The 13071-nt window shown below is 45.8% G+C and overlaps 2 protein-coding genes, 1 long non-coding RNA gene, 15 other non-coding genes and 1 pseudogene across 19 annotated transcripts in view; 17 read left to right on the forward strand and 2 right to left on the reverse strand.

Annotated features, from left to right (window-relative positions):
* Window positions 1–13071, reverse strand: part of LOC137491248 (uncharacterized) — a 697259-nt gene that overhangs the window by 201017 nt on the left and 483171 nt on the right. The gene's annotated exons all lie outside the window — the stretch shown is intronic.
* Window positions 1–13071, forward strand: part of LOC137491174 (uncharacterized) — a 293575-nt gene that overhangs the window by 170573 nt on the left and 109931 nt on the right. The window lies entirely within an intron of this gene.
* LOC137494477 (U1 spliceosomal RNA) lies at window positions 553–716 on the reverse strand. The gene has a single exon (XR_011014435.1). It is a non-coding gene; the product is annotated as a U1 spliceosomal RNA (small nuclear RNA).
* LOC141381744 (uncharacterized) lies at window positions 2265–3334 on the forward strand. The gene is made up of 4 exons (XR_012402394.1): window positions 2265–2320; window positions 2402–2465; window positions 2544–2606; window positions 3259–3334. It is a non-coding gene; the product is annotated as an uncharacterized lncRNA (long non-coding RNA).
* Window positions 5261–5360, forward strand: LOC137495087 (U6 spliceosomal RNA; annotated as a pseudogene).
* Window positions 5774–5880, forward strand: LOC137495066 (U6 spliceosomal RNA). The gene has a single exon (XR_011015010.1). It is a non-coding gene; the product is annotated as a U6 spliceosomal RNA (small nuclear RNA).
* Window positions 6301–6407, forward strand: LOC137494712 (U6 spliceosomal RNA). The gene has a single exon (XR_011014658.1). It is a non-coding gene; the product is annotated as a U6 spliceosomal RNA (small nuclear RNA).
* Window positions 6827–6933, forward strand: LOC137495037 (U6 spliceosomal RNA). The gene has a single exon (XR_011014981.1). It is a non-coding gene; the product is annotated as a U6 spliceosomal RNA (small nuclear RNA).
* On the forward strand, window positions 7356–7462 carry LOC137495004 (U6 spliceosomal RNA). The gene has a single exon (XR_011014948.1). It is a non-coding gene; the product is annotated as a U6 spliceosomal RNA (small nuclear RNA).
* On the forward strand, window positions 7881–7987 carry LOC137494866 (U6 spliceosomal RNA). Its single transcript, XR_011014810.1, has one exon. It is a non-coding gene; the product is annotated as a U6 spliceosomal RNA (small nuclear RNA).
* LOC137494903 (U6 spliceosomal RNA) lies at window positions 8411–8517 on the forward strand. Its single transcript, XR_011014847.1, has one exon. It is a non-coding gene; the product is annotated as a U6 spliceosomal RNA (small nuclear RNA).
* Window positions 8936–9042, forward strand: LOC137495038 (U6 spliceosomal RNA). The gene has a single exon (XR_011014982.1). It is a non-coding gene; the product is annotated as a U6 spliceosomal RNA (small nuclear RNA).
* Window positions 9466–9572, forward strand: LOC137495022 (U6 spliceosomal RNA). The gene has a single exon (XR_011014966.1). It is a non-coding gene; the product is annotated as a U6 spliceosomal RNA (small nuclear RNA).
* Window positions 9996–10102, forward strand: LOC137494713 (U6 spliceosomal RNA). Its single transcript, XR_011014659.1, has one exon. It is a non-coding gene; the product is annotated as a U6 spliceosomal RNA (small nuclear RNA).
* Window positions 10526–10632, forward strand: LOC137494543 (U6 spliceosomal RNA). Its single transcript, XR_011014489.1, has one exon. It is a non-coding gene; the product is annotated as a U6 spliceosomal RNA (small nuclear RNA).
* LOC137494715 (U6 spliceosomal RNA) lies at window positions 11052–11158 on the forward strand. Its single transcript, XR_011014661.1, has one exon. It is a non-coding gene; the product is annotated as a U6 spliceosomal RNA (small nuclear RNA).
* LOC137494922 (U6 spliceosomal RNA) lies at window positions 11577–11683 on the forward strand. The gene has a single exon (XR_011014866.1). It is a non-coding gene; the product is annotated as a U6 spliceosomal RNA (small nuclear RNA).
* On the forward strand, window positions 12102–12208 carry LOC137494716 (U6 spliceosomal RNA). Its single transcript, XR_011014662.1, has one exon. It is a non-coding gene; the product is annotated as a U6 spliceosomal RNA (small nuclear RNA).
* Window positions 12627–12733, forward strand: LOC137494931 (U6 spliceosomal RNA). Its single transcript, XR_011014875.1, has one exon. It is a non-coding gene; the product is annotated as a U6 spliceosomal RNA (small nuclear RNA).

Here is a 13071-nt window from a genome sequence, read left to right on the forward strand (position 1 = left end):
TGGTCTCCTTACCATACAGTACCAAAATCGAGACGGCGGAAGCGCCACAGCACTTTAGAGTCATGCACACCAATCAGGTAAAAACCTGTCGACTATGCATGAGCTCAGAAAATGTGATGAAGGAACGCCCAGAATTCAGGTGCTTCAAATGTGACGAAAGGGGACATTTCGCAAGGACCATTGAGTTCGCTTACTCAATGGCAGAAAAAATGATGACCTTTCACACGGTCTACATTCGTTCTGTCAGTAACAGCGGCCGGCCGGCAAATAAAATTCTGACATTCCACAGGGCACACTCGCTTGGCGGACAAAAGCCACCGGGGGCTCTCTTTGCGTGTTCCTTCACCTGGTCAAACCGCTTTGAGGGGGAACCTTTCGAGTAGTTTTCGGCGTCAGAACAGACTCTTCTAGCGACGGGTGGGCAGGCCTTCCACAGGCGCGCGCGGCTCTACTGAAGCAAAAGAGGCTTGGCAAAGGACGAGGAAGAGAGGGAAGCGCCGCTCCAGCCGGGTCCGACGCTACTGCCTGAACTCTGTCTTGAACCACTGTACTCAGGGGAGAGCGCGAACGCAGTCCCCCACTACCAGAAATTATGACGTCGAGATTCCAACATTTGGGGAATTCGCAGGGGTCAGCGTGGCCGGAGTGCAATGGCCAAGCCTAGCCCTGGATGAACCACCTTCTTGATCATGGTATCTCCCCTGCCAGGTGGGTATGAGTTGCCGGGTGGCGCAAATGGCAGCCGCCGTTTTCTATCGGCCGTACTCCAGGGCGGTGATGCCCAGCAACCGAGCATGGGGAATGGGCCAGCAACCCCTGTCCCCTGACGGCGCTGTACTTGCAGCAGACGTGCCTGTGCCTGCAAACCACTCGCTAGTAACTGTGGCAACGCATGAAGAGTTTGAGCTTCCTCCAGATGCTTGCTTTGTGTTTTGTCATCAGTTGGGGCTGCCAACACATGGATTCCACTGGACGCACTCGATCTGGGGATAACAGACCCTCTATGGGGGGAGGGGAGGGGATCCTCCTGTTCTTTCTTTCTTTTCCTCCATCTGTTTTCTTTCTCTACAGATGTCGTTTTTCTCTGCTTAGTTTCTGATTTGGTCTATTTGGACATGTCGACCTCCTGCTTCGCTGCGGTTCGGACCGCCTTTGCCTAGAGCTCCGTGCTTTGCACTCTTGCCTTGTATATTTTGTGTCCTGTTTTCTTACGTCAGCCTATCAGCACAGTGCTCAATTGACATAGCTTGAAGAACACGACGGGATCTACAAACGTTCCGCAAAAGAACTTCACTGACGAAAGCGGAAGCGCTAACAAAACAACCTCTCGCTGCAAGCACCTTACATTCCTGGGACGGGAAACCACCGACGGCTGGCTGCGAAATTGCCTCTGGTTCAGATTGGTTTAGAACCGTCCCTCTGCCTAAAACGCCACAGACGTCTGCAAAAGATTGCAGTTCTTGAAACAAAGTTACCTCTGATCCGAGCAGAAGCGTTCGCTTACTTAACGGCAGATAAAATGATGACCTTTCACACGGTCTGCATTCGTTCCATCAGTAACAGCGGCAGGCCGGCAAATAAAATCCTGACATTCCACAGGGCACACTCGCTTGGCGGACAAAAGCCACCGGGGGCTCTCTTTGCGTGTTCCTTCACCTGGTCAAACCGCTTTGAGGGGGGACCTTTCGAGTAGTTTTCGGCGTCAGAACAGACTCTTCCAGCGACGGGTGGGCAGGCCTTCCACAGGCGCGGGCAGCTCTACTGGAGCAAAAGAGGCTTGGCAAAGGACGAGGAAGAGAAGGAAGCGCCACTCCAGCCGGGCCAGACGCTACCGCCTGAACTCTGTCTTGAACCACTGTGCTCAGGGGAGAGCGCGAACGCAGTCCCCCACTACCAGAAATTATGCAGTCGAGATTCCCACATTTGGGGAGTTCGCAGACATCTGCCCAGGGAACGTGCAATGGTAACTGTAGACTGTAGACTCTCGTCCAACGAGAAGCCGCGATTGTCTACAGTTTGCTTAGACCCTGGGCTAATCGGAGGGATGCATTGTCTAAAGTTTAAAATCAGGGCCAATCAGCGCTGAGGATTTTCCAAAGTTTCTCTTGCTCTGAATGCTCAATTTATCGGGTCAGAAAGTTCATCTGCTGTCGAGATTAATTCGTATGTTAAAGTGATTTTGTGTGGAAAGTTATTTTTATACTGTTATATTGATGCACAGTATATTTTGTTCACGACATGTTTGAAATATCTCACTTTTTGAGCAGTATTCGTGAGGCTGCTCCTTCAGAAAGTACACCTGTTGTTGAGATTTCGTGTGGTAAGTTATTTTTATACTGTTATATTGATGCACAATATGTTCTGGTTACATCACGTTCGAAGTTTTTCACTCTTTGTGCAGCATTTTGTCTTTGTTCGTGAGGCTGCGCTGTCAGCAAGTACACCTGTCATAGTGATTTAGAGCGGTAGGTTATTTTTATCCTGTTCTGATAAACAGTATGTTTTGCTCACATCACATTTAAAATATTTCACTGTGTGTGCAGTATTTTGTCTGTGTGCCTGACGCTGCGCTGTCAGACGTTCATCCATTACAGAGATTTTGTGCGGTAAGTTATTTTTATTGTTACATTAATGCTAAGGTCACATCATGTTTGAAATATCTCATTCTTTGTGCAGTGTTTGGTCTGTGCTGGTGACGCTGTGTCGTCAGAAAGTTCACCTGTCCTAGAGATTTCGTGTTGTAGGTTATTTTTATACTGTGATATTACTTATATGTATATATGGCTGCACAAAACCTGAAAAAGTTTAGCTTATGTATTATTTTCAACGCTCGTGTCGGTTTGATAGCTCCATTCACATAGTAAACAGTTGTTTCATTAAAATATAGCAACCATCATGCTAATAAATAAATATCCCTTCATATACACCAATATATGTGACCATGACAATTATTATCATTAGTTGTTACTATGAGAAGTAAAGAACATTTTTAAGATCTTAGCTGGGACAAAACATATGATCCATACCTGTACACAGTAAAATCATCAGAGTAAAATTTACTCAGTTCAGAGAACATTTAGTCCCTCTCTAAATTGAGCAAAATTTACTCAGCAGCAGAGTAAAGTTAATGAGCCGATGATGAGTTTAATTAAGTGATGATTGAGCACTGATGATGAACACCTGCTGTTAATATGCAGAAACAGAAGAGAAGCAGCAGCAGCTAGGCTCATTGCTTACCTGATTGACTTTATTTGTCAGATGTTCAAAAAATCCATATGAGACTGTGGCGAGGGGGCGTGGCCGAGAGCCGTGGGAACGGAGTAAGGCCACCGCGTAAGTGGATACACCTGCGGTGCGCACCTGCCTCGGATCCCACGGAAGGAGCTCTGGACCATAAAAGGAGGAACTATGGCAGAGGAAGCCGAGAGAGGACCGGGCCCGGACATATTTTACTTTTGCTTTCAATTTGACGGCAGTCTTCGTGAGGAGCTGCCGTCTGTCCGTTTTGGTTTAGACACGGAGACTGCTGTCCCTGTTATTAATAAATATTTTAAAACTGCGTTGGTTCTCTGCCTCCTTCTTTCTGGCGGCCAAAGGGCCATGAACTTTATTACAGAGACTTATAGTGAAGTCCAGTGTTGTAATGAGAAACTAAATCATTTGGTGATGAAAGGTTAGTAATTTCAGGAAGAGAGTTAATACTAGCAAAAAAAGGATTTTAAATTAATGTTTTATGTTACGGAAGGAAATAGTACGGAGAGATTTGGTGGAAGAAAGAGAGAGTGCAAAATTAAATCAGAGGAGAAAATTATCCGTTATAGGGAGTTCCTCAGCAGAGAGGTCAATGGGTGAAACACCAGAGCAGCAGATGAGGTTGAGGGTGTGTCCTTTAGAGTGTGTGGGAACATTGACATGCTGTTGAAGTCCAAAGCTCTCAAGACAGGATATAAAATCTCTTGTAAGAGAGTTATTAAAATTATCCACATGAATATTAAAATCTCCTAAAACCGTAATATTAGGTGAGAGGGTGGTAATATGTGTTAAAAAGCAGCAAAGTCATTTAGAAATTCATTATTTAGTTTGGGTGGACGATAAATTATGGAAACATTTGTAGGTGTGGATCCAGAAAGTTTTGAAATCATAGATTCGAATGAAGGAATAATGTGAAAATGTTTTTAAAGGAAAATGAGAAAGATTTTCAAGAATGTGTTCTCAAAAATTTCTACATTTGTTTCAGAAACAAAGTGCATAAAAGACCAGTTTCAGAACAATTTTGGAAAAAAATATTTGTGGAAATAGACGAAGAGGGAATCTGGAAGAATTTAAAATGGAAATATTTAGACGCAAAAATTGAAACGTTGGATTATTTCATCAGACATAATGTTATTTTCACTGAAACAAAACTGGCACAAATTGGAAGCAGTGAGAATGCATCATGCAAAATATGTGGACTGGAAAATGAAGGTATTATGCATTTGTTTTTAAAATGTGTTGAATTTAATACATTTATGGCAAAGTTAAAAGAAAGTATTAAACAAATGATGAAAAGTAAAACTGATTGAGGAGAAGACAGAATGGTATAAAATATTTTTATTTGGTTTTAATTAGGGATGCACCGATATGGATTTTTTGGCCGATACCGATAACCGATAATTCTTCAGACTTGGAGGCCGATAGCCGATATGTATAGGCCGATAATAATAAATATTTTAAATTGTTATATTTTTATACAGCAAACTTCATAAAAGATTGAACTGCTCTTATGAACTGAATAGTCTATACTTGAAGCAAAAAAGATATGATTTCGAAATTGCAAGGTGTCAACATCGGATCGATAACGATAATCTTAAAAATAGCATTTATCGGACAATAACGATATGGGCGCCGATATATCGTGCATCCCTAGTTTTAATGGAAGTAAAACAAGAATTGCCAATTTGTTTCTATCAGTTGCAAGAACTGTAATTTGAGAAAGGAGAAACATTGTTAAAAATAAACATGCTAAAATGGAGTTATGGACAATGTATAAAAGAAACTGGAAAACTATATTAAAACTGTGGAACAATATTTTAGAATGGAAGAAAAAGAGACTGAATTTTACAAAACGTTTATGTTGAATACTCCTTATATTACGTACTCACTAGATGGTTTGAAAATAGATTTGCCAGAATGATTATGCTTGTTGTTTTCCTGTTTTGAAACCAACATAATGTCATATGGAATGTTTGTAAATGATATTTTTATATGCTTCTGAACTGATGTTTTGAAAAAAAAAACATATACTTGGATCGATACAGAGAATATTAGCATGGCCCCTGCGAAAGGATGACACGCAAATCCGTGAAGCGCTCCATATTGCTGTTTTAGTGCGTGGGTAAAAGTACAGAAATGAAAAAAGACAAAAGCCTTTTCACGATTCCAAATGGTGCATGAGGATGGGTTTAGCAAATCGTGGGAGGTGCTACTGGGTCAACTGGAAAGTCTACATGCATGGTGAAAACGAATGTGGGATGCTTTGATCGTTTGTTTTGTTGTGCAACCAATGCACTTCCAAAGCCCTTGCTTTAGTGGGACTTTGCCATAGGCTATCCTGACACTCTAATTTCCCCCTGTCCATAAACTTGGTGACCTACTGCATCAATCAGTGTGCCTAGCACTGACAGGGCCAAAGCTCTGTAGTGCACGGCATACAAGTGGGAACATGGCTCTCTAGGTCCCACCACCTTGGAGGAACATTGCTGGGACTCGAGGCGTACATATGCCCTGAGCCTGACTGCTTACTATGGTGGCACATATACTAAAATTGGGTCGATACAGAGAAGATTAGCATGGCCCCTGCGAAAGGATGACACGCAAATCCGTGAAGTGCTCCATATTGCTGTTTTAGTGCGTGGGTAAAAGTACAGAAATGAAAAAAGACAAAAGGCTTTTCACGATTCCAAATGGTGCATGAGAATGGGTTTAGCAAATCGTGGGAGGTGCTACTGGGTCAACTGGAAAGTCTACATGCATGGTGAAAACGAATGTGGGATGCTTCGATCGTTTGTTTTGTTGTGCTAATGCACTTCCAAAGCCCTTGCTTTAGTGGGACTTTGCCATAGGCTATCCTGACACTCTAATTTCCCCCTGTCCATAAACTTGGTGACCTACTGCATCAATCAGTGTGCGTAGCACTGACAGGGCCAAAGCTCTGTAGTGCACGGCATACAAGTGGGAACATGGCTCTTCGGGTCCCACCACCTTGAAGGAACATTGCTGGGACTCGAGGCGTACATATGCCCTGAGCCTGACCACTAGTCTGTGCTCGCTACGGTGGCACATATACTAAAATTGGATCGATACAGAGAAGATTAGCATGGCCCCTGCGAAAGGATGACACGCAAATCCGTGAAGCGCTCCATATTGCTGTTTTAGTGCGTGGGTAAAAGTACAGAAATGAAAAAAGACAAAAGGCTTTTCACGATTCCAAATGGTGCATGAGGATGGGTTTAGCAAATCGTGGGAGGTGCTGCTGGGTCAACTGGAAAGTCTACATGCATGGTGAAAACGAATGTGGGATGCTTTGATCATTTGTTTTGTTGTGCTAATGCACTTCCAAAGCCCTTGCTTTAGTGGGATTGCCATAGGCTATCGTGACACTCTAATTTCCCCCCCGTCCATAAACTTGGTGACCTACTGCATCAATCAGTGTGCCTAGCACTGACAGGGCCAAAGCTCTGTAGTGCACGGCATACAAGTGGGAACATGGCTCTCCGGTTCCCACCACCTTGAAGGAACATTGCTGGGACTCGAGGCGTACATATGCCCTGAGCCTGACCACTGGTCTGTGCTCGCTACGGTGGCACATATACTAAAATTGGATCGATACAGAGAAGATTAGCATGGCCCCTGCGAAAGGATCACACGCAAATCCGTGAAGCGCTCCATATTGCTGTTTTAGTGCGTGGGTAAAAGTACAGAAATGAAAAAGACAAAAGGCTTTTCACGATTCCAAATGGTGCATGAGGATGGGTTTAGCAAATCGTGGGAGGTGCTGCTGGGTCAACTGGAAAGTCTACATGCATGGTGAAAACGAATGTGGGATGCTTTGATCGTTTGCTTTGTTGTGCAACCAATGCACTTCCAAAGCCCTTGCTTTACTGGGACTTTGCCATAGGCTATCCTGACACTCTAATTTCCCCCTGTCCATAAACTTGGTGACCTACTGCATCAATCAGTGTGCCTAGCACTGACAGGGCCAAAGCTCTGTAGTGCACGGCATACAAGTGGGAACATGGCTCTCCAGGTCCCACCACCTTGGAGGAACATTGCTGGGACTCGAGGCGTACATATGCCCTGAGCCTGACTGCTGATCTGTGCTCGCTACGGTGGCACATATACTAAAATTGGATCGATACAGAGAAGATTAGCATGGCCCCTACGAAAGGATGACACGCAAATCCGTGAAGCGCTCCATATTGCTTTTTTAGTGCGTGGGTAAAAGTACAGAAATGAAAAAAGACAAAAGGCTTTTCACGTTTCCAAATGGTGCATGACGATGGGTTTAGCAAATCGTGGGAGGTGCTGCTGGGTCAACTGGAAAGTCTACATGCATGGTGAAAATGAATGTGGGATGCTTTGATCATTTGTTTTGTTGTGCTAATGCACTTCCAAAGCCCTTGCTTTAGTGGGATTGCCATAGGCTATCCTGACACTCTAATTTCCCCCCGTCCATAAACTTGGTGACCTACTGCATCAATCAGTGTGCCTAGCACTGACAGGGCCAAAGCTCTGTAGTGCACGGCATACAAGTGGGAACATGGCTCTCCAGGTCCCACCACCTTGGAGGAACATTGCTGGGACTCGAGGCGTACATATGCCCTGAGCCTGTCCACTCGTCCGTGCTTGCTACGGTGGCACATATACTAAAATTGGATCGATACAGAGAAGATTAGCATGGCCCCTGCGAAAGGATGACACGCAAATCCGTGAAGCGCTCCATATTGCTGTTTTAGTGCGTGGGTAAAAGTACAGAAATGAAAAAAGACAAAAGGCTTTTCACGATTCCAAATGGTGCATGAGGATGGGTTTAGCAAATCGTGGGAGGTGCTGCTGGGTCAACTGGAAAGTCTACATGCATGGTGAAAACGAATGTGGGATGCTTTGATCGTTTGCTTTGTTGTGCAACCAATGCACTTCCAAAGCCCTTGCTTTACTGGGACTTTGCCATAGGCTATCCTGACACTCTAATTTCCCCCTGTCCATAAACTTGGTGACCTACTGCATCAATCAGTGTGCCTAGCACTGACAGGGCCAAAGCTCTGTAGTGCACGGCATACAAGTGGGAACATGGCTCTCCAGGTCCCACCACCTTGGAGGAACATTGCTGGGACTCGAGGCGTACATATGCCCTGAGCCTGACTACTGATCTGTGCTCGCTACGGTGGCACATATACTAAAATTGGATCGATACAGAGAAGATTAGCATGGCCCCTGCGAAAGGATGACACGCAAATCCGTGAAGCGCTCCTTATTGCTTTTTTAGTGCGTGGGTAAAAATACAGAAATGAAAAAAGACAAAAGGCTTTTCACGTTTCCAAATGGTGCATGACGATGGGTTTAGCAAATCGTGGGAGGTGCTGCTGGGTCAACTGGAAAGTCTACATGCATGGTGACAACGAATGTGGGATGCTTTGATCATTTGTTTTGTTGTGCTAATGCACTTCCAAAGCCCTTGCTTTAGTGGGATTGCCATAGGCTATCCTGACACTCTAATTTCCCCCTGTCCATAAACTTGGTGACCTACTGCATCAATCAGTGTGCCTAGCACTGACAGGGCCAACGCTCTGTAGTGCACGGCATACAAGTGGGAACATGGCTCTCCGGTTCCCACCACCCTGGAGGAACATTGCTGGGACTCGAGGCGTACATATGCCCTGAGCCTGACCACTGGTCTGTGCTCGCTACGGTGGCACATATACTAAAATTGGATCGATACAGAGAAGATTAGCATGGCCCCTGCGAAAGGATCACACGCAAATCCGTGAAGCGCTCCATATTGCTGTTTTAGTGCGTGGGTAAAAGTACAGAAATGAAAAAAGACAAAAGGCTTTTCACGATTCCAAATGGTGCATGAGGATGGGTTTAGCAAATCGTGGGAGGTGCTGCTGGGTCAACTGGAAAGTCTACATGCATGGTGAAAACGAATGTGGGATGCTTTGATCGTTTGCTTTGTTGTGCAACCAATGCACTTCCAAAGCCTTTGCTTTACTGGGACTTTGCCATAGGCTATCCTGACACTCTAATTTCCCCCTGTCCATAAACTTGGTGACCTACTGCATCAATCAGTGTGCCTAGCACTGACAGGGCCAAAGCTCTGTAGTGCACGGCATACAAGTGGGAACATGGCTCTCCAGGTCCCACCACCTTGGAGGAACATTGCTGGGACTCGAGGCGTACATATGCCCTGAGCCTGTCCACTCGTCCGAGCTTGCTACGGTGGCACATATACTAAAATTGGATCGATACAGAGAAGATTAGCATGGCCCCTGCGAAAGGATGACACGCAAATCCGTGAAGCGCTCCATATTGCTGTTTTAGTGCGTGGGTAAAAGTACAGAAATGAAAAAAGACAAAAGCCTTTTCACGATTCCAAATGGTGCATGAGGATGGGTTTAGCAAATCGTGGGAGGTGCTGCTGGGTCAACTGGAAAGTCTACATGCATGGTGAAAACGAATGTGGGATGCTTTGATCGTTTGCTTTGTTGTGCAACCAATGCACTTCCAAAGCCCTTGCTTTACTGGGACTTTGCCATAGGCTATCCTGACACTCTAATTTCCCCCTGTCCATAAACTTGGTGACCTACTGCATCAATCAGTGTGCCTAGCACTGACAGGGCCAAAGCTCTGTAGTGCACGGCACACAAGTGGGAACATGGCTCTCCAGGTCCCACCACCTTGGAGGAACATTGCTGGGACTCGAGGCGTACATATGCCCTGAGCCTGACTACTGATCTGTGCTCGCTACGGTGGCACATATACTAAAATTGGATCGATACAGAGAAGATTAGCATGGCCCCTGCGAAAGGATGACACGCAAATCCGTGAAGCGCTCCATATTGCTGTTTTGGTGCGTGGGTAAAAGTACAGAAATGAAAAAAGACAAAAGGCTTTTCACGATTCCAAATGGTGCATGAGGATGGGTTTAGCAAATCGTGGGAGGTGCTGCTGGGTCAACTGGAAAGTCTACATGCATGGTGAAAACGAATGTGGGATGCTTTGATCGTTTGCTTTGTTGTGCAACCAATGCACTTCCAAAGCCCTTGCTTTACTGGGACTTTGCCATAGGCTATCCTGACACTCTAATTTCCCCCTGTCCATAAACTTGGTGACCTACTGCATCAATCAGTGTGCCTAGCACTGACAGGGCCAAAGCTCTGTAGTGCACGGCATACAAGTGGGAACATGGCTCTCCAGGTCCCACCACCTTGGAGGAACATTGCTGGGACTCGAGGCGTACATATGCCCTGAGCCTGACTGCTGATCTGTGCTCGCTACGGTGGCACATATATTAAAATTGGATCGATACAGAGAAGATTAGCATGGCCCCTGCGAAAGGATGACACGCAAATCCGTGAAGCGCTCCATATTGCTTTTTTAGTGCGTGGGTAAAAGTACAGAAATGAAAAAAGACAAAAGGCTTTTCACGTTTCCAAATGGTGCATGAGGATGGGTTTAGCAAATCGTGGGAGGTGCTGCTGGGTCAGCTGGAAAGTCTACATGCATGGTGAAAACGAATGTGGGATGCTTTGATCATTTGTTTTGTTGTGCTAATGCACTTCCAAAGCCCTTGCTTTAGTGGGATTGCCATAGGCTATCGTGACACTCAAATTTCCCCCCCGTCCATAAACTTGGTGACCTACTGCATCAATCAGTGTGCCTAGCACTGACAGGGCCAAAGCTCTGTAGTGCACGGCATACAAGTGGGAACATGGCTCTCCAGGTCCCACCACCTTGGAGGAACATTGCTGGGACTCGAGGCGTACATATGCCCTGAGCCTGACTGCTGATCTGTGCTCGCTACGGTGGCACATATACTAAAATTGGATCGATACAGAGAAGATTAGCATGGCCCCTGCGAAAGGATGACACGCAAATCCGTGAAGCGCTCCATATTGCTTGTTTAGTGCGTGGGTAAAAGTACAGAAATGTAAAAAGACAAAAGGCTTTTCACGTTTCCAAATGGTGCATGACGATGGGTTTAGCAAATCGTGGGAGGTGCTGCTGGGTCAACTGGAAAGTCTACATGCATGGTGACAACGAATGTGGGATGCTTTGATCATTTGTTTTGTTTTGCTAATGCACTTCCAAAGCCCTTGCTTTAGTGGGATTGCCATAGGCTATCCTGACACTCTAATTTCCCCCCGTCCATAAACTTGGTGACCTACTGCATCAATCAGTGTGCCTAGCACTGACAGGGCCAAAGCTCTGTAGTGCACGGCATACAAGTGGGAACATGGCTCTCCGGTTTCCACCACCCTGGAGGAACATTGCTGGGACTCGAGGCATACATATGCCCTGAGCCTGACCACTGGTCTGTGCTCGCTACGGTGGCACATATACAAAAATTGGATCGATACAGAGAAGATTAGCATGGCCCCTGCGAAAGGATGACACGCAAATCCGTGAAGCACTCCATATTGCTGTTTTAGTGCGTGGGTAAAAGTACAGAAATGCAAAAAGACAAAAGGCTTTTCACGATTCCAAATGGTGCATGAGGATGGGTTTAGCAAATCGTGGGAGGTGCTGCTGGGTCAACTGGGAAGTCTACATGCATGGTGAAAACGAATGTGGGATGCTTTGATCGTTTGTTTTGTTGTGCTAATGCACTTCCAAAGCCCTTGCTTTAGTGGGATTGCCATAGGCTATCGTGACACTCTAATTTCCCCCCGTCCATAAACTTGGTGACCTACTGCATCAATCAGTGTGCCTAGCACTGACAGGGCCAAAGCTCTGTAGTGCACGGCATACAAGTGGGAACATGGCTCTCCAGGTCCCACCACCTTGGAGGAACATTGCTGGGACTCGAGGCGTACATATGCCCTGAGCCTGACTGCTGATCTGTGCTCGCTACGGTGGCACATATACTAAAATTGGATCGATACAGAGAAGATTAGCATGGCCCCTGCGAAAGGATGACACGCAAATCCGTGAAGCGCTCCATATTGCTGTTTTAGTGCGTGGGTAAAAGTACAGAAATGCAAAAAGACAAAAGGCTTTTCACGATTCCAAATGGTGCATGAGGATGGGTTTAGCAAATCGTGGGAGGTGCTGCTGGGTCAACTGGAAAGTCTACATGCATGGTGAAAACGAATGTGGGATGCTTTGATCGTTTGTTTTGTTGTGCTAATGCACTTCCAAAGCCCTTGCTTTAGTGGGATTGCCATAGGCTATCGTGACACTCTAATTTCCCCCCGTCCATAAACTTGGTGACCTACTGCATCAATCAGTGTGCCTAGCACTGACAGGGCCAAAGCTCTGTAGTGCACGGTATATAAGTGGGAACATGGCTCTTCGGGTCCCACCACCTTGAAGGAACATTGCTGGGACTCGAGGCGTACATATGCCCTGAGCCTGACCACTTGTCTGTGCTCGCTACGGTGGCACATATACTAAAATTGGATCGATACAGAGAAGATTAGCATGGCCCCTGTGAAAGGATGACACGCAAATCCGTGAAGCGCTCCATATTGCTGTTTTAGTGCGTGGGTAAAAGTACAGAAATGAAAAAAGACAAAAGGCTTTTCACGATTCCAAATGGTGCATGAGGATGGGTTTAGCAAATCGTGGGAGGTGCTGCTGGGTCAACTGGAAAGTCTACATGCATGGTGAAAACGAATGTGGGATGCTTTGATCGTTTGCTTTGTTGTGCAACCAATGCACTTCCAAAGCCCTTGCTTTACTGGGACTTTGCCATAGGCTATCCTGACACTCTAATTTCCCCCTGTCCATAAACTTGGTGACGTACTGCATCAATCAGTGTGCCTAGCACTGACAGGGCCAAAGCTCTGTAGTGCACGGCATACAAGTGGG

Source organism: Danio rerio, chromosome 4, assembly GCF_049306965.1.
Source record: "Danio rerio strain Tuebingen ecotype United States chromosome 4, GRCz12tu, whole genome shotgun sequence".
Lineage (NCBI taxonomy): Eukaryota > Metazoa > Chordata > Actinopteri > Cypriniformes > Danionidae > Danio > Danio rerio.